Consider the following 21,472-nt stretch of genomic DNA (forward strand, 5'->3'; position numbering starts at 1 on the left):
GCTCACCCCACGAGGAGTGGGGCCTCAGTTCACATAGGCCTAGTGCCTGGAGACTGGAGAACTGAAGACCAAGTGTTGATTCTTTGAGTTCTCCTTATACCCTTTCCCATGTGGAGAGAAATTCCTTTTTGTTTTGGTTGCTGAGTTTGCCAGCATTTCCCAGTCCAATGGATCTGATCCCAATCTCATTGCTAAACCCAGGTCAACTGACCAGATGGGCTGCAGTGGCACTTTGCCATTGGCTGCATCCCAACAGACAAGTCCCAAATTCCTGAGATGCGTATTCGACGTCTGAGTCTGTGTATAGTCCATCATCCTGGCTGGAGAGGTGATCACACCTCCTTTTGTGAATCTCATCACTAAAACATTTCTAATATAGCTCTAGAGCCAGTATCTATAACTTTATATACAAGCATGGCACAGACATGTAAGTAGCATAAACAGATTCAGGGCATCACCAGCTTTCATTTGGCAACTCACTTGGCTCATCTGGCATAAAGTTTGGTTCCAGTTACATACAAGGACTTGCTCAGGACGTTGCTGATTCTCCATCAATCAGCATTGACAACTATACATTAGAGGTCGTCCACGAGTTCGTTTACCTCGGGTCCACCATCACTGACACCCTGTCCTTGGAGACTGAGTTCAATAGGAGGATCAGTAAAGCAGCCACAACTGTCCAGACTCAGCGAGAGAGTGTGGAATAACAACAAGCTGTACACACACCAAAATGCAAGTCTACAGAGCCTGCATCCTCAGCACCCTCCTTTATGGCAGCGAGACTTGGACCCTGGACGCCCACCAGGAAAAGAGGCTGAGCGTCTTCCACTTGCGCTGCCTCAGGCGCATCCTTGGAATATAGTGGAAGGACAGAGTGACCAACACCGCCGTCCTCGAGCAAGCTGGAATCCCAACTGTGCACACCCTCCTCAGACAGCGTCAGCTCCGCTGGCTTGGCCACGTCCACAGGATGAATGATGGAAGGATCCCAAAAGACATCCTGTATGGCGAGCTAGCCTCTGGCAAAAGACCTCCCGGACACCCCCAGTTGTGCTACAAAGATGTCCACAAGAGAGACCTCAGGGAAGTAGACATCAAGCCAGATAGCTGAGAGGAGTTGGCAGACGATCGCAGCAGATGGAGGCAGGAACTATACAAGGGCCTTGAGAAGGGTGAGATGAGGCTCAGACAGCTAGCAGAGGAGAAGCGAGCCCACAGAAAGCACAGCAAGGACCTGCCAGACACCCATGACATCTGCAAGAGATACAGCAAGGACTGTCACTGTCTTCACAGTCACAGCCAACGCTGCAAATGAGGATGCCAAACGGAACTACGAAGGGCGCGATCCATAGTCTATGTAGACTGAAGGATGCTACTACCACTACATACACGGTAACATAAATGGCCTCTGTATTCAATTTAAAAATCCACTAACTTCACATGGGTAGAGGCCATGTGGAATCAGGACTCCTGGGTTCTCTTCCTGGCTCTGTCAGTAACTGGTTGTGTGAACTTGGTCAACTTACATAATCCCTTTGCACCTCATTTTGCTTATCAAAATCAAGGCACTGCAACTCGGTCTCTGGGAAGCTTCATACTTAGTTCCTGAAAAACACAGTGAGGCCATTGCTAGAGTGGCCCAGTGTGTAACTTGTGTCCCTGCCAACGGTGAGTATGAAGGCAGGTGTCTCCAAAGGGCAATCTGACACCCCATTGCTTACAAACGGGGTAACGTCCCCTTTTGAAATGAGCAACAGATAGGGAAGCAAGCATGGGGGGCTTGCATGCAAAGTCAGGTTTGGTGCTCCCCACTCTCTCGGGGGAAATCAGCTTGCTTCAAGCCCTTTGTTTCTGCTGGGAGTTTCTCAATGGAAGTGATTGCTGGGTTGTTTTAAGCTGCAGAAATAGATAGGAGTGGTGCGGTCTCAGGCTCTGTTATGATGAGGAAAGATTTTTTCAGATACGAAAGTGTGTGTGTGTGTGTTCAGTCACATGCCGTTTTTTTTAAAAAAAAAATTAAATTGGCTGAGCATAGTTATTTTTGTGCAGCTACAGCAACAGACCAAAGGAAACCAAAAAACCCTAATGTAGGTTAGCATTTTTTTTTTGTTTAGCTTCTATTTCAGACCCATGCTGGAGTTGTAGGAGCTAAGTGATAATTCTTTTCTTTGCACTCTTACACTCTGTCACATACTATGGCACACACACTCACTCCCTGGCACACGTGTGTACACACAGATATATACATACTTGGGTACATATGTCTATACTTCAAAGGAAAATCTGTGGCCCAGTTGACTTAGATTTGTGGGGCTAGGTCTAAAAATAGCAGTGTAGGCGTCTGACCGGGGTTCTGAAATCTGGTGAGGGGAACAGTCTTGGAGCCCAGATTCTATCTGTTGGCCCAGCCTCTGAGCCTTGTGTTTTCTTCAGCAGCCTAGAGGCACAGAAGCCATTTTTGTCCTCTGTGTGGTCTGCCTGGTCAGACGTGGCTGTACCACCCACATGAGGATGCCTGAAACTAAGCAGTGCCTTGATAGGGCACCCAATCTTTGGCCAACCATGGAATCTGGGGGTTGCCCTGGTCATGTGATGATGCCAAAAAAAAATGTGTTGCTTTTTTCCAAAACTGAACAAGAACCTCTAGAGCCGGAGTGGGGGGCGGGGGGCAACCAGCTGCTCTGGCAATGCATGCAGCTTGTTCAGCATTAAATGCAGCTCCTGCTTGGAGCCGCATGCTGGGAGTACCGTCTCCTGCTCTGTGGATGTGCCCCAGCGTGCGGTGGGAGAAGCCCGTGGAGGCAGCTCCGGTGAGTCACCGACATCGAGTTTGAGGATGGGGCGGTGCCTGGCTCTGGGGAAGGGGAAGGACATTGAGTTAGAGTGAGGGTGGAGTTCCTGGTTTAGGGGGAGGGATTGGGTTAGAGCAGGCAGGGGCTGGGGGTGCCTCGCTCCAGGGGAAGGGGAGGGCATTGAGCCACTTCTTATATTTTTTGTTATATATCTCTATATCTATCTTGGTATGAAAATACATAATCTATCTATCTATCTATCTATGTAGGCCATTGCTAGAGTGGCCTGGGGGAGGGGGAGGATAGAGAGATAGGTAGATAAAAATCATAGAATCCTAGGGCTGGAAGGGACCTCAGGAGGTCATCTAATCCAGCCTTCTGCCTAAAGCAGGATCAACACCAACTAAGTCATCCCAGCCAGGACCTTGTCAAGCCAGGATTTAAAAACCTCTGGGGATGGAAACATATAATACGTGGCTGTTTGCACTCTATCCATGTTGCTTTTAGTCCCTAACTGGTTGGCCACCCTGGCTCTAGTGAACGAGGAAAACTGTAGCCTCCTATAAAAACAATGAGAAGTCCTGGGGCACCTTAGAGGCTAACAGATATTTTGGAGTATCAGCTTTCTGTTAGTCTATGAGGTGCCACAGGACTTCTCATTGTTTTTGTAGATACTGAATAACATGGCGACCCCTCCGATACTGGTATCCTCTCATAAGACATTCTCTCTCTGCTTTGTTGAAGAGCTCCTTCCTACAGCCTTCTTCAAACCCTCATGTGCCTGGCAAACTTCTGTAGACATCAAGAAAGTCGGATGTGTCCTCTCGTCTTCCCCAGCCCTCTTTTTGTCTCCATGTGAACAATTGTTAATGAAGCCGACAATCTGACAACAAACAATAGCTCCAGATGAGTCAAATGCTTCGCCCCTTGCCCAGCTGCGATCTTAGAACCCTGAGGGCAACCTAGGCTGGTGAGTGGGCCGCACAAATGGCCTTCCTTTATCTCAGTGGGCTACAAAATTGTCCTAATCCAGGGGTTCTCCCGGGCTAGGGCAGTTTTGCTAACTGCACTTGCCGGCCTGGAATTGGAAGGGCGAGCCAACTGAACCACAGAAGGACTTTCAGTGGATGCCGATGGTGCTCAGGGCTCTCACAATCAGCGTCATGTACGGTCAGTGTGCCCCTCAGTTCATGTGCCCTGGCTTTACTCGAGTGTCGCTTCTGTAATGCAGGTGAAAACCAGCAGAAGCCGACAACCAGGGGTGTGGTCAATGGCAAACAAAATGTCCCATGGGCCGCCCATAGAACCTTGGGCCACAGGTTGCCCACCCCTGTCCTAGACCTGGAAGGACCTCCTGGGCACATGGAGTCTAGGTCTCTGCTTTCACAGGCTGTCCCCTCATCTAAACCTCTTCCGAACCTGGCCAAGCTCTGTTTTAAAGCTCATTGGGTTGTTAGCCCCACTGCTGCTATGCAGAGGCTGTTCCAGTTCCTCCCTCCTTTGATGGTTAGACACCATCCTCTCAGGCCCAGACCCTGTCTATTCCTGACTCAGTTATCCCCACTTTTTCTTGGGCCATCTTCTGGCTGCGCCCAGTGGATGCACTTAGATGATCAGATCCCGATGGCATTGGCTCTTCCTTGATAGGGCTGTCTCTTCTCTGTGATTGGATGTCCTCTCGTTGCAGACTGATTACAGCCTGGAGTTCCGTCCTCCTCTAAGTAACTGGGTTGACTGGGTCTTATAAACTTGCCAGTCTGCTTTATTATGAGCTTTGCAGTCTAGGGGGACTGCAGTGGGATTTTCAGGTGTAGGGGTGACCTTTCTTCCCCTGCCATTTTTGCGTACCATGGAGGTGAAGCCCTATCTCTCAGAAACCAGCTTTCAGCAGCTCCCCGGGCCTTTCGCCGGCCTAATGCCCTGTATGTGGGGCTCTGCGTGAAGGGGGCGCAGGGGTCACAGCATGGCAGTGATGTTCTGTGCACTGAATGGAGTGTCGGGGGAAGTGGCCTTCAGGGAGGGGAGGGTTGTGGATTGCAGGACCTCAGCAGAACTTTTCAGTGGTGGAAGCAATGGAGCCATGTTCATCTGGAGCGATGGTCTCAAGTTACAGTGCGGGAGGTCTAGGTTGGATATTAGGAAACACTAAGTCACCAGGACGGTGGTGAAGCGTTGGAATGCGTTGCCTAGAGAGGTGGTGGATTCTCTGTCCCTAGAGGTTTTTGAGTCATGGCTTGACAAAGCCCTGGCTGGGATGATTTAGTTGGGGTTGATCCTGCTTTGGGCAGGGGTCTGGACGTGATGACCTCCTGAGGTCCCTTCCAGCCCTAGGATTCTACGAGTCTATTATTCTGTGTTCATAAGTGAATTGGCTTCTGCTTTTCTGCGTGCATTTCAGGGAGTGGATTTTTGTCTAGGGCTTGGCCTGCACTTAGAGTCATCTTCTGTGTATCTCCCTGATAGGTGAGATGACATGTCTCCATCTAGGCATGACTACCTGTCCTCACCTGAATCCATGGAGCACTGTGAATGGTGGCTTCAGAGCAGGTCTAGCAAGCTGAGTACGTACCTAGGGCCCATGCCTGGCTTACGCTATCTTTGCTTAGCTTGTGCAGTGTTGTTTTGACCGCTGTAATCATTGGCGCTAACTAGATTCGGTCTAGGTGGGGCAGACATGGCTGCACAGCTTCTGCTGAATAGACCTCCTCTGACAGCCCCCACATCCACACCCCAAGCGTTCAGTCTGTTTGTATATTGGTTTCTCCTTCCCCGGATGGGCTGACAGAGCTGGAGTTTACTGACTTTCTGAGCAGACAGCAGTATCGGCTGTGTCTAGATGCCCACGTGCTCAGGCATTTCTGGAGCAGAGCAGGTTTGCTCAGTGTTTGGGGGGTGTGGTGCTATGGACGCCACGCTATCCTGTTCTGTGGTGTGTATTTGAACTGATGTGAATGCCGCCAGAGATTGTTGAGGGGTGTGTGGTTTAGAAGTCACAATACTCATGATTGGTTTTGGGGTGACCTCATCCCTGGAGCTCTCTCTTTCTTGTACATTTCACAAGGGTGGCCACAGGCGAAAGGGGATCCACCGTTGCCTGGGAGATCTAGGTTTAATTTTATGAGGGAGTGTGGGCTAGTGGATGGGACTGGAAACCTGGAACTTTTGAAATCTGATCATAGAATCACAGAACACTAGAAATGGAGGGGACTTGAGAGGCCATCGAGTCCAGCTCCCTGCCCTCTCAGCAGCACCAAGCACCATCTAGACCATCCCCGATAGGTATCTATCTAAACTGCTTTGAAAAATCTCCAGCAATGGAGATTCCACAACCTCCCTAGGTAATTTATGCCAGTGTTTAACCACCCTGACAGTTAGGAAGTTTTTCCTAATGTCCAAACTAAACCTCCCTTGCTGCACTTTAAGTCCGTTGCTCCTTGTCCTACCCTCAGAGGCCAAGGAGACCAATTTGTCTACCTCCTCTCTGTACCCCTCTTTGAGGTACTTGAAAACTGCTATCATGTCCCTTCTCAGTCCTCTGTTTTCTGAACTAAACAAGCCCAGTTCTTTCAGTCTTCCTTCATAGCTCATGTTCTCGAGGTCCTTTAATCATGCTAGTTGCTCTTCTCTGGACCTTTTCCAATTTCTTCACATCTTTCTTGAAATGTGGTGACCAAAACTGGACACAATACTTCAGCTGAAGCCAAATCAGTGCAGAGTGGAGTGGAAGAATGACCTCTCATGTCTTGGAAAACAACAAGAAGTCCTGTGGCACCTTATAACCAAACAGATATTTTGGAGCATAAGCTTTCGTGGGCAAAGAGCTGCTGCGTCAGATGCATGAGTGTGTGTGTGTGGGGGGGGGAGGTTTCCAGAAGGATATTTAAAGAGTGGGGTCCCAGTAAAAGGGAGGACCAGAGCCCACAAGGTCCATTCAGCAAGGTGGAAATGGCCCATTATCAGTAGTATGTATTGAAAGGAAAAAACAAGTCAGATCAGACAGGGGGATGTGGCCCATTGTCAGAGTCTGATGGGGAGATATTAACACCCAAGGCAGAGAAGCTGCTTTTGTAAGAGGCCAGCCGCTCCAAGTCTCTGTTTAATTCTTGGTTAATGGAGTCAAATTTGCAAATAAATTGCAGCTCAGAGATTTATCTCTCCATTTGACTTTTGAAATTTCTTTGTTTGAGGATTGTCACCCTTAAATCTGCTACTGAGTGTCCATGGAGATGGAAGTGTTCCCCCGCAGGCTTCTGTACATTACCGTTCCTGATGTCTGATTTATGTCCATTTATTCTTTTACATAGAGACCATTCAGTTTGGCCAATGTAAATTGTAGGGAGGCATTGCTGGGTCTGGGTCTTTAGCCCCACCCAAAATCTATTGGATAAGTTTGGGTCATGGCCCCAAGAATCTAGACTCCCCTCCAGCAGCAGAGGGGGTCCCTGGGAAGGGGTCCCCCAACCTTTGGGCCTGGGGGAGGGTCATGAAGCTGTGCCCTCCCAACAGCTGACCAGGTGGCTGCTCTGGCTCAGGCCCTGCAGCCTCAGAGCCAGCTCCTGTGTCTTGGCTGGTCAGCCCCCAGCTGGGCTGGCTTCCCTCCCTTTATCCTCCTCCAAGCCTGACACTGGCTGCAGGTGAACTGGGGTGGGCCTGATTGAGTGCACAGACCCTGTTTAACCCCTGCCCGGCCTGGCCTCCCTCTCACACTCTTGCAATGAGGCTAATACTAAAGTGCCCCTGTAGGTGGGATAGCTAATTTTGGAGGCTAACCTCATTCCTGGTGTAACTCACTCGACGTCAGTGGAGTTACACCAACGATGGAATTGGCCACCCCTGTGTAAAGCCTTTTGCACATGTTGTGGTGCTGGTATTTCAGCAAACCCTGCAAGTGAGCGGCCGGGTCCTGCAGAGAGTTAACGGCAGCATGAGTCAGTGAAATGTGAGGGTGATTGGCAGGGTTTGTGATCTGCCTATTTATAGCCACAGGAAACTCCTCTTGCAGGGGAGTCTGCATTGCAAAGCACATCAGGGTCACAGGGCTGGGGACGGTGAACCTCAGGCTGATGTGAAGCAATGCCCGGTGGGGAGACATGACCGTCACAAGGGATAAATCACCCACTGCTGGGGAGGGCCTGGCCGCGACAGCTGTGCCCTTTGCCACGGGGGAAGGGTGCTCTTTTCCAGTAACCTTATCTCTGATGGCTCATAAAAACCATTGCACGTCACTGTCGATCCAGGAGTTAATGAGCCCTTAAGTACTGTGGGAGGGACCCAAAACTCTATAGACCAAAGGCCTCAGCCTAGATGGGGCACAGACTTCCCCCAAGCCAGCTGCTGAGTGAACTGCTGGGTTCTGTGCTGCAGAGCAGACGCCAGGTAGGGTGATCCTGTTTCCCATAGGGAAAATGGGATATCTTGTGAGGCTAGGCTGAGCTACCTGGTTGAACCCTCTTCCCTCCCACCGCCAGGTGGGGCTGGCCCGACCCTCCCTGGCCATGCTGAGTGGGCATGGCCATTCACTTGAGCCCTGCCTTTCCTCCTCCCCCTGTGAGGGGCTGCTCTGTCCTCTGGCCCCCGTGCTGGTTGCTTTGACCCCACATATTTGGCAAATGCGTGATCAGTTGGGAAGAGCGAAGGGGACAACCAGTCCCCACTTTCACTGAAAAGGTCAGGACAGGGCTTAAAAAAGGGGCTGTCTCAGCCCAAACATGATGTATAATTACCAAGGGGCGCGAGACCAGCCCATCACCCACACTGAGGTGGGTGAACTTTGAGCAGCCTTTGGGGGTGTCAAGGATGGATTTGCCCCCTCCCTCCTTATGCTTCCCCCCACCAGAAATGGAGGCTGCTCAGAGACTTTCCGAAAGCCAGCTCTGGTGTGGACGGAGAGGGGGCAGTGTGTTGCCTGAAGGTCTAAGAAAGCATACTCAGACCCTTCTCAGATAAGACTTAAACTAAAAACCTGGAGATGCCTTGGCCACAAAAGGTCAACTTTATTGCTATTATTATTATTATCTAACTGTGCTGGGGTAGTATAACTGCCCAGAGACAAACTTGAACCTGGGACCGCTGGAGCTTAGTGCAGGAGCCTGTACAGCTTGAGCTAAAAGCTGGAATCCCACCCCAGCTTGGTGGCAAAGGAGGCCCAGAAAACGGGACCAAAAGGCTGCACATTCAGGCTGAGGCTTGCAATCTGGCACGCGTGCCCAGAGTTTAAGAATTCCATGTGAGATTATGAACTGTACAGTGTAATATTTCGGGGGCTTCTGGGCAAAGCTGAGAGAACCAATCCTGGGCAAATTGCTTATAACGGGCCACTTACAGCCCAGACTGGGGTCCTCTTAATAGGGCGAATCAAGCCAGCCACAGCTGTCCCTCTCCCAGCCCCTCTGGCCAGCCACTAGCTACACAAGCAAAGCCACAGATTTTTCCAGCTGCTCCTAATGCCCAAACTAGTAACAATCCTTCCTCGGGTGAGAGGTTGTGAAAAGCTATGTCACCCAATCGACACAGCTTCTTCCAGGCCCCAAAGGGTCCAGACACAGTCCCAGGTCAGTATATTCTTAGATCTTCCCCAAAACAGCACGCTGGGCCAGTCACAGAATCACAGAATCACAGGGCTGGAAGGGACCTGAGGAGGTCATCTAGTCCAGCCCCCTGCTTCAAGCAGGATCAACCCCCCTTACATCATCCCAGCCAGGACCTTGTCCAGCTGGGACTTAAAAACCTCAAGGGATGGAGAATCCACCACCTCTCTAGGCAACACATCCCAGTGCTTCACCACCCGCCTGGGGAAGTAGTTTTTCCTAATATCTAACCTACACCTTTCTGTCTTCAACTTCTGACCATTACTCCTTGTTCTGCCATCTGACACCACTGAGAACAGTTTCTCACCCTCCTTTTTAGAGCTCCCCTTCAGGAAGTTGAAGGCTGCTATTAAATCACCTCTAAGTCTTCTCTTCTGTAAACTAAACAAGCCCAAATCCCTCAGCCTCTCCTCATAGGTCTTGTTCTCCAGCCCCTTAATCATTTTTGTTGCCCTTCGCTGAACCCGCTCCAGCAAATCCACATCCTTTTTATACTGGGGGGCCCAAAACTGGACACAGTATTCCAGATGTGGCCTCACCAGTGCCGAATAAAGAGGAATAACTGCTTCTCTAGATCTGCTCGAAATGCTCCTCCTAATGCACCCCAGTATGCCGTTAGCTTTCTTGGCTACAAGGGCACACTGTTTACTCATATCCAGCCTTTCATCCACCATAACCCCTAGGTCCCTTTCCATCACACTGCTGCTGAGCCAGTTGGTCCCCAGCCTGTAACAATGTTTGGGATTCTTCCGCCCCAGGTGCAGGACTCTACACTTCTCCTTATTGAACCGCATCAGATTTCTTTTGTCCCAGTCCTCCAAAAAGTCCTTTAGAATCTAAAAATTTGGTTCTCTGTGCCTTAAATATTGAGCCTGTTCTGGTCTGGCTGTGGTCTGAAGAAGTGGGTCTGTCCCACAAAAGCTCATCCCCTAATAAATTATTTTGTTAGTCTTTAAAGTGCTACTGGACTGCTTTTTTGTTTTAAAATCTAAAGGTTTATTAAGAAAGAAAGGAAGACTGGGGTGAGAGAGAAAAATTGTTAAAGTGGTAAATTACATTCAGTAAATTCCCTCTTATCTGGTATTCTTTCAACTGGAACTCTCAATTAACCTGCACCATCCCTTGCTGGCTCCACCCCGCATTCTCCTGGCTCCCCTGCAGCGCCTACTTCGATGTAGTGCTGCCCAACGTCGACGTTGAACATCAACGGCACCAGCCCTGGAGGACGTGTAGACGCTATTCATCAAAATAGCTTATTTTGATTTTGCTACATTGAAATAAGCTATTTCGATGTAGCATACACGTGTAGACGTAGCTTGTATGTCCCGTCGTGCTTTGGCCAACATTCCAGAGAACATGCTTCCGTGCTGATTCTGCTCATTAAAAAAATAATGTGTTAGGTAAAGTTGTGCCTGAACTTCTGGAGGAAGAACTATGTCTCCAGCTCAGTTTTATTTGCATTCTGTTTTATATTTCGTAGTATAATAGTCTCAGATGATAACTCAACCCATTGTTTGTTTTAAGAACACTTTCACTGCAAGGTGTGACAAAATGCAAAGGAGGCAGCAGTGTGAGATTTTTAAAGATAGCTACAGCACTTGCTCCAAGACTTAAGAATCTGAAATGCCTTCCAAAATCTGAGAAGGATGAGGTGCGACGTGTACTTACAGAAATCTCAGCAAGAAACTACAGAACCCAAACCATCAAAAAAGAAAACCAGTCTCTTGCTGGTGGCTTCTGACTCAGGAGATAAAAATGAACATGAATCATTCTTCACTGCTTTGTGCTGTTACTGAGCAGAACCCATCATCAGCATGGATGCATGTCCTCCGGAGTGGTGGTTGAAGCATGACAGGTCATGTAAATCTTTAGCGCATCTTGCAGGTAAATATCTTGCAATGTTTGCCAGGACAGTGCCAAGCCAATGCCTTTTGTCACTTTCAGGTGACAAGTAAACAAGATACAGACAGCATTATTTGCTGCCAATGTAAACAAACTTGTTTGTCTTAGCTATTGGCTCCACAAGAAGCGTGACTGAGTGGACTTAAAGGCATTAAAGTTTAATATTATTTTATTATTGAATGCTGTTGTTTTTGCATGAAATTCTACATTTGTAAGGTCAACTTTTATACAAAAGAGATTGCACTGCAGTACTTGTATTAGGTGAATTGAAAAATACTTTCTTTTTTTTACAGTAAAATACGTATAATGAAAATAAATATAAAGTGAGCATCTTACACTTTGTATTATGTGTTGTAATTAATATAAATCAATAAATTTACAATCAGTCAATATAATCAATATAAAATCAGTATATCAATATAATCACCAGGAGGGTGGTGAAGCACTGGAATGCGTTGCCTAGAGAGGTGATGGATTCTCCATCCCTAGAGGTTTTTAAGTCCCCGCTTGACAAGGTCCTGGCTGGGATGACTTAGTGGGGTTTGATCCTGCCTGAAGCAGGGGGCTGGACTAGATGACCTCCTGAGGTCCGTGCTAGCCCTATGATTCTATGAATATGTAGAATACATCCAAAATATATAGGTATAGGCACTCATTATTAACAACGTGATTAATCAGAGGGTTAATTGTGATTATATTTTTAATTGCTTGACAGACCTATTTGTTTATACTGCTCTGTATTCTACAGACTGAAATGAAAATAAAACATTAATATTCCTATTGTTTATTTTATAATTATATGGTAAAAAGCAGACAGCAAGCAGCTTTAAAGTGCTGTTTTGCTGTGACACTTCTGCAGTTACATGTTTGATGTTATAAGCACGTTGTTTTTAAACAAGGTGATATGCGGGGCTATGCAAGCCAGGTCAGACTCATGAAGGAGGTATGGCAGTCTGGAAGGGTTCAGCACCACGACTTTAAGGGACTGGAAACTGTAATTCCCCCACCCAGGGTTCAGAGGACAAGATATTCCGCCTCCAAAATGGGTGGATCACCTTTGACGCACAGAGACAGGGCTGTGTTGGAGATGATTGTCTCCTCCTCCCTTCCCCACGTGCTGAGGCTCTGAGGGTGGTTAGCTGCAAATGCCAGTCCCTGCGGTGGAGAGGCACAGGCATTCACATGCCACTGCAGAGCCCCCGAGAACTTTCCCTGTGTAATGACCTGCAGCCAGGAGCTGACCCAAGCTTCAGTGCCTGGAAGGGAGAGGAACAGGGCAGGAAAGCTGCAGAGTGTGGGAGGAGCAGTTCCCTCTCCTGGGTAGAGAGTTCAGCCCGGCCACTGCCCACCTTGGTGGAGACGCACACTTGCAAAGCAAAGACAAGGCGGGGTCTGAACTCAGCCAGGACAGACTGAGGTGAACAGGGAGGTTTGTGTTCACCCGTACTTGGCACTGCCATTACTGGGATCTCCAGGTGCTGTTAGTTCTGTAGAGTTGCATTCTCAGGCTTGGCCTACACTGGGCAGGAAAGTCAATTGCAGATACACAATTCTAGCTATGGCAATTGCATCTCTGGAATTGACTTATCTGCAGTCAACTTAGCTGGCCGTCCTCACTGGGGAAGGTTGATGGGAGAATTTCTCCCATTGGCCTCCCTTACTCCTCACTGTTGCGAGAAGTACAGGAGCCGACTGCTGAACCCAGAGTTCATTTTCACACTTCCCTACCAGGTGTGCGAAATTGAACCCTGGAAGATCAACCCTGAGTGGGTCAATCTTCCGGGTAATGTAGACATAGTCTCAGAAACATGACCAAGAAATTATGCAAATGAAGCACAGGATATGTAAATCAGTGCCTCATTTGCATTTTCAGTTTCCCTCATTTGCATTCGTCTTTCGAAAGAGGAATGCAAGTGTAGACGTAGCCATACAGCCTATTTTGGAACAGAGCCACTGGGCACACTGTGGCTTATTTAGGAATAGGGGCTATTCCCTGTCTTAATAGCCTCTGTTTTGAAATAGCTATTTCAAAATAGGTGCTATTCCTTGTGGAATGAGGTTTACCAATTTTAAAATAAGTTAACCACTATTTCAAATTTATTTCAAAGTAGGGATTGCATTGTGTACCCACTAACATAGTTATTTTGAAATAATAGCTGTTATTTTGAACTATATTTGTTGTGTAGACCTACCTTTTGGGAAGTCAGAACTAGTGTGCATTTTCTTTTCATTTCATTTTATTAATTTGCTGTCTGTTTTCACTTATAACCACTTAAGTCCAATTGTTTTTGCTTAAAATTTCTTTTGTTTATAATCAACCCCATTGTACGTAATTATTACCTGGAGTGGGCTACCACTGTGCGTAGCTCCCTTTCATTGACATAAGGGGCTTACCTGATAAGCCCTCCCTGTGCATAAGTTTTGCACAGAGAAAGGCTGGTTTATTTCGGATTTTTATTCCTTTCGGGGATTGGTTTCCTGGTTGCTGTGCCCTAGAACTTTACCCTCCCAGAGCTAAAATAAATAAGTGCCTGCATTGCTGGGTGATGGGTGGTAACCCCAGCTCTGTACCTTGACTGGGGACGACGACAAGAGGATCTGACCCAGCAGGACAGGATGGTGGGGCACCCCAGAGAGCAAAAAGAAGGGTGTCATTGGCATGATCAGCACACTGGAGAATATTCCCAATGGGTCTTCTTTGGTCACATCCCATCAGAGCCCCATTCCCATAGCATCATAGATCTGTTGGCAAAAGTTGCCATGAAAAGCTGCCCTTGATTTCCCTCCATCTTCCAGCTTGCAGAGCTGACACTGCTGAACTTAAGAGGCTTCTGCTTTGCATATTGAGATTAAGGCATGAAAAGGGGAAAAGAGAAACATTTCCCCACTGTGATCACAGTTGGCTTTGTCATTCCACCCTGACCACCACCCGAGATCCGATGTCCTTGCATATTGACACTGCCGTGCAATGTGTTGCCACTGGCCTATGGGGGAGGCCTCGTCAATCCAGACTCTGTGGCGGGTAGGATTTCTGTAGGAGGGGAAAGATTCCAGGATCTAACAGTTAATTTGCCCAGGGCCGGCTGTGACTGACTGCAGAGTGTAGTACAGGCCCAGTATGAGGGCTTAGGCCTGAATCAAAGTAATGGTCAAGACTTTGCTAGCAGAAAGCAAAGTGCAGCTGTGAGCTAAAGGAATGCATTGCTCACAGACGTTGGCAAGAAGAGGGTTGATGGTGCATAAACATATCTACCTAGCATATTGAAGTAGGTACATGGTACCAGAACACCCTACCCCGGAACATCCCACAGATAAGAAAGAATAGGCCAATCCATCCCAATGACAGGGGCAAAAGGGTAATATGATGGATAGAGTTGTTTTGTTCAAACCAACATGTACAAGGGGAGAGGCGGCACCTAACTACATAGAAGGGTTGTACCTCAACACGTCAGGAGTGATGTGCAAATTGTTTGTACCTGTGTATAAGAATGTACTTCTGGGATGTAGTCTGGGTCCGGCCGAGGGGGCAGTGGAAAGTCCTGCCACTGACTGAGCCGAGTCCATTGATCGTGGGTGCATATTTGTAGTATGCCCTGACTTAGACTGAGAAGTCTACAGGGAACTACTATTGTGTCCAATACGGCAATAAACCTGGCCGACGTGCCTTCGCACCTTACTAGACTCTGTGGTCATTGGGAGTTCTCTTCGGGTCTGCTGTGTCAGCTATCTGCAGAGCTGGGGCAGCACACAGAGGGAACACACGCACGCAGCCAAGTGATACCAACATTGGAGAGAGCAGAGCACGATGCTGGTAGCATCTGACAACACAGAGAAAAGGCCACATGAAGTGACAACGAAGCTAGGAGGAGCTCTCTGGTCTGGTAATGGTGGGGTGTCAAAGGGAGCAGCAGTACCGAATGAGAACGTGTATCATGCTTGAATAAAGAGGAGGAGATTGTAACAGAGAAGGAGCCGTGTTAGTCTATATACTATCAAAACAAAAAACAGTCAAGTAGCACTTTAAAGACTAACAAAATAATTTATTAGGTGATGAGCTTTCGTGGGACAGACCCACTTCTTCAGCCCATAGCCAGACCAGAACAGACGCAATATTTAAGGCACAGAGAATCAAAAACAGTAATCAAAGTTGACAAATCAGAAAAAAATTATCAAGGTGAGCAAATCAGAGAGCAGAGGGGCGGTGGGGGGAGTCAAGAATTAGATTAAGCCAAGTATGCATAAGAGCCCCTATAATGTCCCAGAAAGTTTGCATCCTGGTTCAAACCACATGTTAATGTGTCGTAGATGAATATGAAAGAGAGTTCAGCAGCTTCTCTTTGTAAAGCGGACTGGAAATTCTTCTTCAATAAAACACAGACTCTTAAGTCATTAACAGAATGGTCCACTCCATTAAAATGTAGACTAACTGGTTCATGGATCAGGAATGTTTTGATGTCTGTTTTGTGCCCATTAACTCTTTGTCTGAGAGAGTTTGAAGTCTGTCCAATATACAAAGCATCTGGGCATTGTTGGTACATCATGGCATATATGATGTTAGTAGAGGAGCATGAGAGTATGCCTGTGATTTTGTGGGTAACCTGGTTAGGTCCAGTGATAGTATCGCCAGAATAGATATATGGACAAAGCTGGCAGTGGCCTTTGTTGCAAGGAAAAGTCCCAGGACTGGTATTCCTGTGGTACGGACTGTGGCTATTGGTTAGAATCCTCATAAGGTTGGGAGGTTGTCTGTAGGAGAGAACAGGCCTGTCACCTAGAGCCTTCTGGAGTGTGGCATCCTGATTAAGGATAGGCTGTAGGTCTTAAATAATTCATAGCAGTGGTTTGAGTTGGGGGCTGTAGGTGATGAGCAGTGGTGTTCTGTTCTTGGCTTTTTGGGCCTATCTTGGAGTAGCTGGTCTCTGGGTATTTGTCTGGCCCTGTCCATTTGTTTTTTTATTTCTCCTGGTGGGTAATTCAAGTTTTATGAATATTTGGTAAAGATCTTGTAGTTGTTGGTCTCTGTCAGTTGGATCAGAGGGGATTGTTGAACATGGGGCAGCTCTGTGGCTCTTTCTCAAAGGCTGGGTCTTATAAGTAATAGGCGCAGACCCAAGAGTTAAAAACTGCCATTGAGCTGTCAGGATTTGCCAATAAGTGTCTTTGATACCCAAGAGAAAAAATTAATTCCTCAGAGAGTATTGACATTGCCACACCAGATTACACCAAATAACAGGCCTGGTCCAGTATCTGAGAGTGTGCGTTAACGCTGGGCTGGGTCACTTGCTGCCCCCGAGCACAAAAAGTAAGCAGTCCTGTAGCATCACGAAGGGTAGCAACTAGCAGGGAGGGGTAGCTCAATGATTTGAGTGTTGGCGCCCTAAACCCAGGGTTGTGAGCTCAGTCCTTGAGGAGGCTGTTCGAGGGCAAGTAGAGTTAAAAAAAAAAATCAGTTTGGCTTGGCCCTGGAGGGACAGTAGGCTCAATGACCTCCTGAGGTCCCTTCCAGTTCTACGACATGTGTATCTCCATTTATTATTGCATTATAATGCTTATCAAATGGTATCTAAGCCAGCAGAACTCTGATTGCTGCTCCTATAACTATTCAGTCCTCGTTTTGAATTCTGCTGCCTTCTTGTTCTCAGAATATAAGAACGTAAGAAAGTGTTAAGGCTGGGTCAGACTAAAGCTCAGTGTCCTGTCTTCTGACTGTGGCCAATGCCATATGCCCCAGAGGGAGTCAACAGAACAGTGATCCCTCCCCATCACCCATTCCCAGCCCTGACAAGCAGAGGTTAGGGATGTGATCCTTGCCCATCATTGATGGACATATCCTCCCTGAATTTATCCAGCTCTTTTTTGAAACCTGTTAAAGTCTTGGCCTTCGCAGCATCCTCTGGCAAGGAGTTCCACAGGTTGACTGTGCATTGCATGAAGAAATACTGCCTTTTGTTTGTTTTAAACTTTCTACCTATTAATTTCATTAGGTGAACCCTCGTTCCTGTGTTATGGGAACAAATAAGTAACTTTTCGTTGTTCACTTTCTCTAACTCATCATGATTTTATAGATCTTTACCATATATCTCCTTCGTTAGCTCTTTTCCAGGTTGAAAAGTCCCACTCTTATTAATATCTCCTCATATGGTACATGTTCCAAACCCCTAATAATTTTTTTTTGCCTTTTTTGAACTTTTTCCAACGTCAAGGTATCTTTTTTTGATACAGCACACGGTATTCAGGGTGCTCGCTCTCTTTTTAGCTTGAGGATACAGTATCCCCTTTTCCTTGGTTTATTTGCCAGTAACGTATCTTTGCCTGCTCAACACCTGCCATCGGACCGAGCAGCCATTTCCAGTTGAAGGTGGTCATGTTGGCCCTTGGAAGAGACAAAAGGATCACTGAGTGAGAGCAGAGGCTTGGAGCCCAAGGTGGAACTGGCTGGAGGGACCCCTAAAAGAGCTGTCTGAGGTAGCTTCCTGGGGAAGAAGGAAACCCAAAGGGAGGTTCTAGAAGGAGCCAAGGAGGAAGAAGGTGGATGAGACATGAGGGGGAGAGGTAGTTATGTTGGAGGGTAGAGATAGGATCCAGAGTGACCTGGATAAATTGGAGGACTGGGACAAAAGAAATATGATGCCGTTCAACAAGGAGAAGTGTAGAGTCCTGCACTTGGGACAGAAGAATCCCAAGCATTGTTATAGGCTGGGGACTGACTGGCGAAGCAGCAGTACAGCAGAAAGGGGCCTAGGGGTTATGGTAGATGAAAGGCTGGATTTGAGTAAACGGTGTGCCCTTGTAGCCAAGAAGGCTAATGGCATATTAGGGTGAATTAGGAGACTAACGGCACGTTAAGGTACATTAGGAGTACTGTGAGCAGCTCTAGAGAAGTGGTTGTTCCCCTCTGTTCAACACTGGTGAGGCCTCTTCTGGAACATTGTGTCCAGTTTTGGGCCCCCAGTATAAAAAGGATGTGGATGTGCTGGAGCAGGTTCAGCGGAGGGCAACAAAAATGATAAAGGGGCTGGAGCACATGACTTATGAGGAGAGGCTGAGGGATTTGGGCTTGTTTAGTTCACAGAAGAGAAGACTGAGGGGTGATTTAATTGCAGCCTTCAGCTTCCTGAAGGGGGGCTCCAGAGATGATGGAGAGAAATTGTTTTCAATCATGACAGACGGTAGAACCAGGAGCAATGGTTAAGTTACAGAAGGAGAAGTGTAGGTTAGATATTAGGAAAAACTACTTCCCCAGGAGGGTGGTGAAGCACTGGAATGCGTTGCCTGGAGAGGTGGTGGATTCTCCATCCCTCAAGGTTTTTAAGTCCTGGCTTGACAAGGTCCTGGCTGGAATGACTTAGTGGGGTTGATCCTGCTTGAAGCAGGGGGTTGGACTAGATGACCTCCTGAGGTCCCTTCCAGCCCTATGATTCTATGAGGATACCATCCCACTGCCCATGGCGTGTGAGGGGTTCTAGACAGCACTTCCAGAGTGGGTGCGGCCAGACATTACTCTTCAAGATATTTGTGGTACTAAACTTAACTTTTATGTTGAAAAAAGTCAGGAGTCAGGCCCTGAAAATCATGAAATTCCTTAAAATTCCTGGGATTTTTGCCAAAGAATGAAATGCGGAGTCTGGTGAGGGCCCTTGGAGGTCTCAAGTAATTGTGTCAGTCCAGGAGCAGGGCCTGTGAGAAAAAACACGGGATATTGTGAGACTTGAGAGAGAATTTCAGGACCTGGCATCTGGAGCATGTAAGGCTGCAAATGCAGGAAGACATGCTCGCAGCTACCAGAGCTGGAAAAAGTACTCAAAAAGTTACTTGACTAAAAGTACAGCTGCTTTGGTGGAGTGGGGGAGAATGTAAGTAAGTACAAATTATTAGTGTCCCTCTGGAAAACTACTTGAGTAAAGTATCAGAGAGGTGGCCAAGTTCGTCTGTATCTTCAAAAACAACAGGAAGTCCTGTAGCACCTTATAGACTAACACATATTTTGGAGCATAAACTTCTCTGCTCTTGGTGTTCACACCGCCACATTAGCTGCTGATAATGGGCCACATCCACCCTGACTGAATAGACTTTGTCAGCTCTGGGCCTCCCCTTTACTGAGATGCCTTCTTTAAATCCTCCTCTGAACCCCCCTATTCCCCCACTTATGCATCTGATGCAGCTGGTCTTTGCCCACGAAAGCTGATGCTCCAAAATATCTGTTAGTCTATAAGGTGCCACAGGACTTCTTGTTGCACTTGAGTAAAAGCACGTGCACACGCACACACACACACACGCACCGCCCAGATGTGAACGCAGCTGCATTTTTACTCAGGTATCTTTCTGGGCACTATTTCCACCACTGACAGCCACCTGCATTAACACCCATGGACACAGAAAATAGGCTACACAATACTTCATGGCCTTGGGCCAAATTCTTAGCTGGCGTAAACTAGCTTGGCTTCACTAATTTCACCGAAGCTGGGCTGATCTACAGCAACTGACGATCCTGCCCTTTCGGGGTAAAGCTAATGAGGGGGGCGTGGCAGTAGTCCTGTCTCCTACGGCAGTGCACTAGGGTGAAAAATGAACGATGACAGGCCGGACAAGATGCTCCCATATTGCCTCCATTCCCGGCTGGAGTCCTGCTTGTTGGTGTGAGAGGCGTGCGTGTGCTCCATACCATATGTGAGGGTTTTTTTAGCTGTCAGGTGCATCTGTTAGCGATGATGATTTCTCTTGTGCCATGTGGACTGAGGTTGCCAAACACAACTCCCACAGACTTGGAAGGGTAACAACTTTCCATTGCTGCCAGCATGAGCTAAGTATAAAGCAGCGAGTCTGCAGCTCATTCCCAGCAGCTGCCGTGTTATAATGAGGGTGATGAATTACTGGAACAGAGTACCCAGGGACGAGATGGATTCTCCATCTCTGGAGAGCTGATTAAAAGTGACTGCCTTTGTGCAAGATTCGCTTTAGCCAAACACAGGTTTGCTTTAGGCTTTGCAGCATCTGGGGTTGTGGCGCTACTCACGTTTGGCCCAGATGCTGTGATGTTGGGCGTCCAGGCAGGCCAAGTCGGAGGGATCAGCACTGCAAATGCCTGAGCCAGGCCTGGTCACAACTGCCCTCACACAACTTGGGTACAGTCAGGATGCTGGGGCCAAACAACTGCAGAGGATGGAGCCCGCTCAAGGGAAAGCCACCCCCAGCTGGCCCCCCAGCAATGGGGCTGCAGGAGCCGACACTGTGTGGGGAGTGCCGGGGGCAGTATCCAACCAAAACCGTTGCAGGGCAGGTGAGCAGGGCAGCTGCCCACTGTGCAAAGCCACAGGGGTGACTCAGGCCAGCCCTATGAGTCAGGTCTCATTAGGGCCTGTGTCTACCCCCGATTCACCACGGGGGGCCCCCCAGCCAGTATGGATTAGCAGGGTGCAACCAAAACATCAGTGGGGAGGGGAAACATGGCCCTGCATGCCCCCCCTCCTGCCCCGCAATGCCTCTGCGAGGGGGCACGGATATGCGTACTTGTCCCCAGTGCCAGAGGGCCCAGTTACAGCTCTGCCCCAGGGCCTCCACGTTCCCCCACCCGCCAGTCTGTTTACTTAGCCAGCAGCTTGTGGGTGTTTGACCACCAGAAGAGGCAAGAAGGGTTTGGCAGCCGTCACTCCGGGGGGCTGTGTGTGGAAGAAACTGTAACACCTTACAAAGGGGGTTCTGCACCCAGAAAGAGAGAGACCCCCTGGCTGAGATGATCTAATGGGCCTTTCTGGCCTTAAGCACCCCGAGTCTGCCCCACTCCCCTGTAATCTTTGCGAGTCGCTGGCAGTCAAGCTCTGAAGGCAGACATGGCTGTGACTGGGACTTGTGTAATGATAGGGCTTTGCCATTGACTGCAGTGAAGTTGAGATTTCAGCTGAAAGCAGAACATTTTCTTCTACGCAGAGCACCCCCGGAGTGAGGGCTGCCAAACCCTTCTTGCTCCCTCTGGTGGTCAAACACCCAGGAGCTGCTGGCTAAGGCCGGCAGCAGCCCTCCGGGGCAAAATGGATGCAAGATCCTGGCATCTTGCTTTGGGCTGCAAGATTGTGAAAGCACCAACCACTGGGCAGCTTCATTGTCTCCTCTTTCCAGGCTGCTGAAATCTCAATGGCTCTCGTGCATGGTGTCACGAATGGGGGTATGAGGATTTATTCCCCTGGTTAGGTTGCA

At 48.2% G+C, this 21,472-nt stretch overlaps 1 protein-coding gene across 6 annotated transcripts in view; it reads left to right on the forward strand.

Annotated features, from left to right (window-relative positions):
- Nucleotides 1–21,472, forward strand: part of ARAP1 (ArfGAP with RhoGAP domain, ankyrin repeat and PH domain 1) — a 225,839-nt gene that overhangs the window by 63,031 nt on the left and 141,336 nt on the right. Inside the window, exon 1 of one of the 6 annotated variants that reach the window (XM_075017485.1) lies at nt 8,137–8,168. The exons of the other annotated variants lie outside the window; for them this stretch is intronic. The gene's annotated coding sequence lies outside the window, so the exon portion shown is untranslated. Of the gene's footprint in view, nt 1–8,136; nt 8,169–21,472 lie in introns of those variants that run through there. 6 annotated transcript variants of the gene reach the window in all.

The sequence above is a fragment of the Carettochelys insculpta genome, chromosome 1 (assembly GCF_033958435.1).
Source record: "Carettochelys insculpta isolate YL-2023 chromosome 1, ASM3395843v1, whole genome shotgun sequence".
Lineage (NCBI taxonomy): Eukaryota > Metazoa > Chordata > Testudines > Carettochelyidae > Carettochelys > Carettochelys insculpta.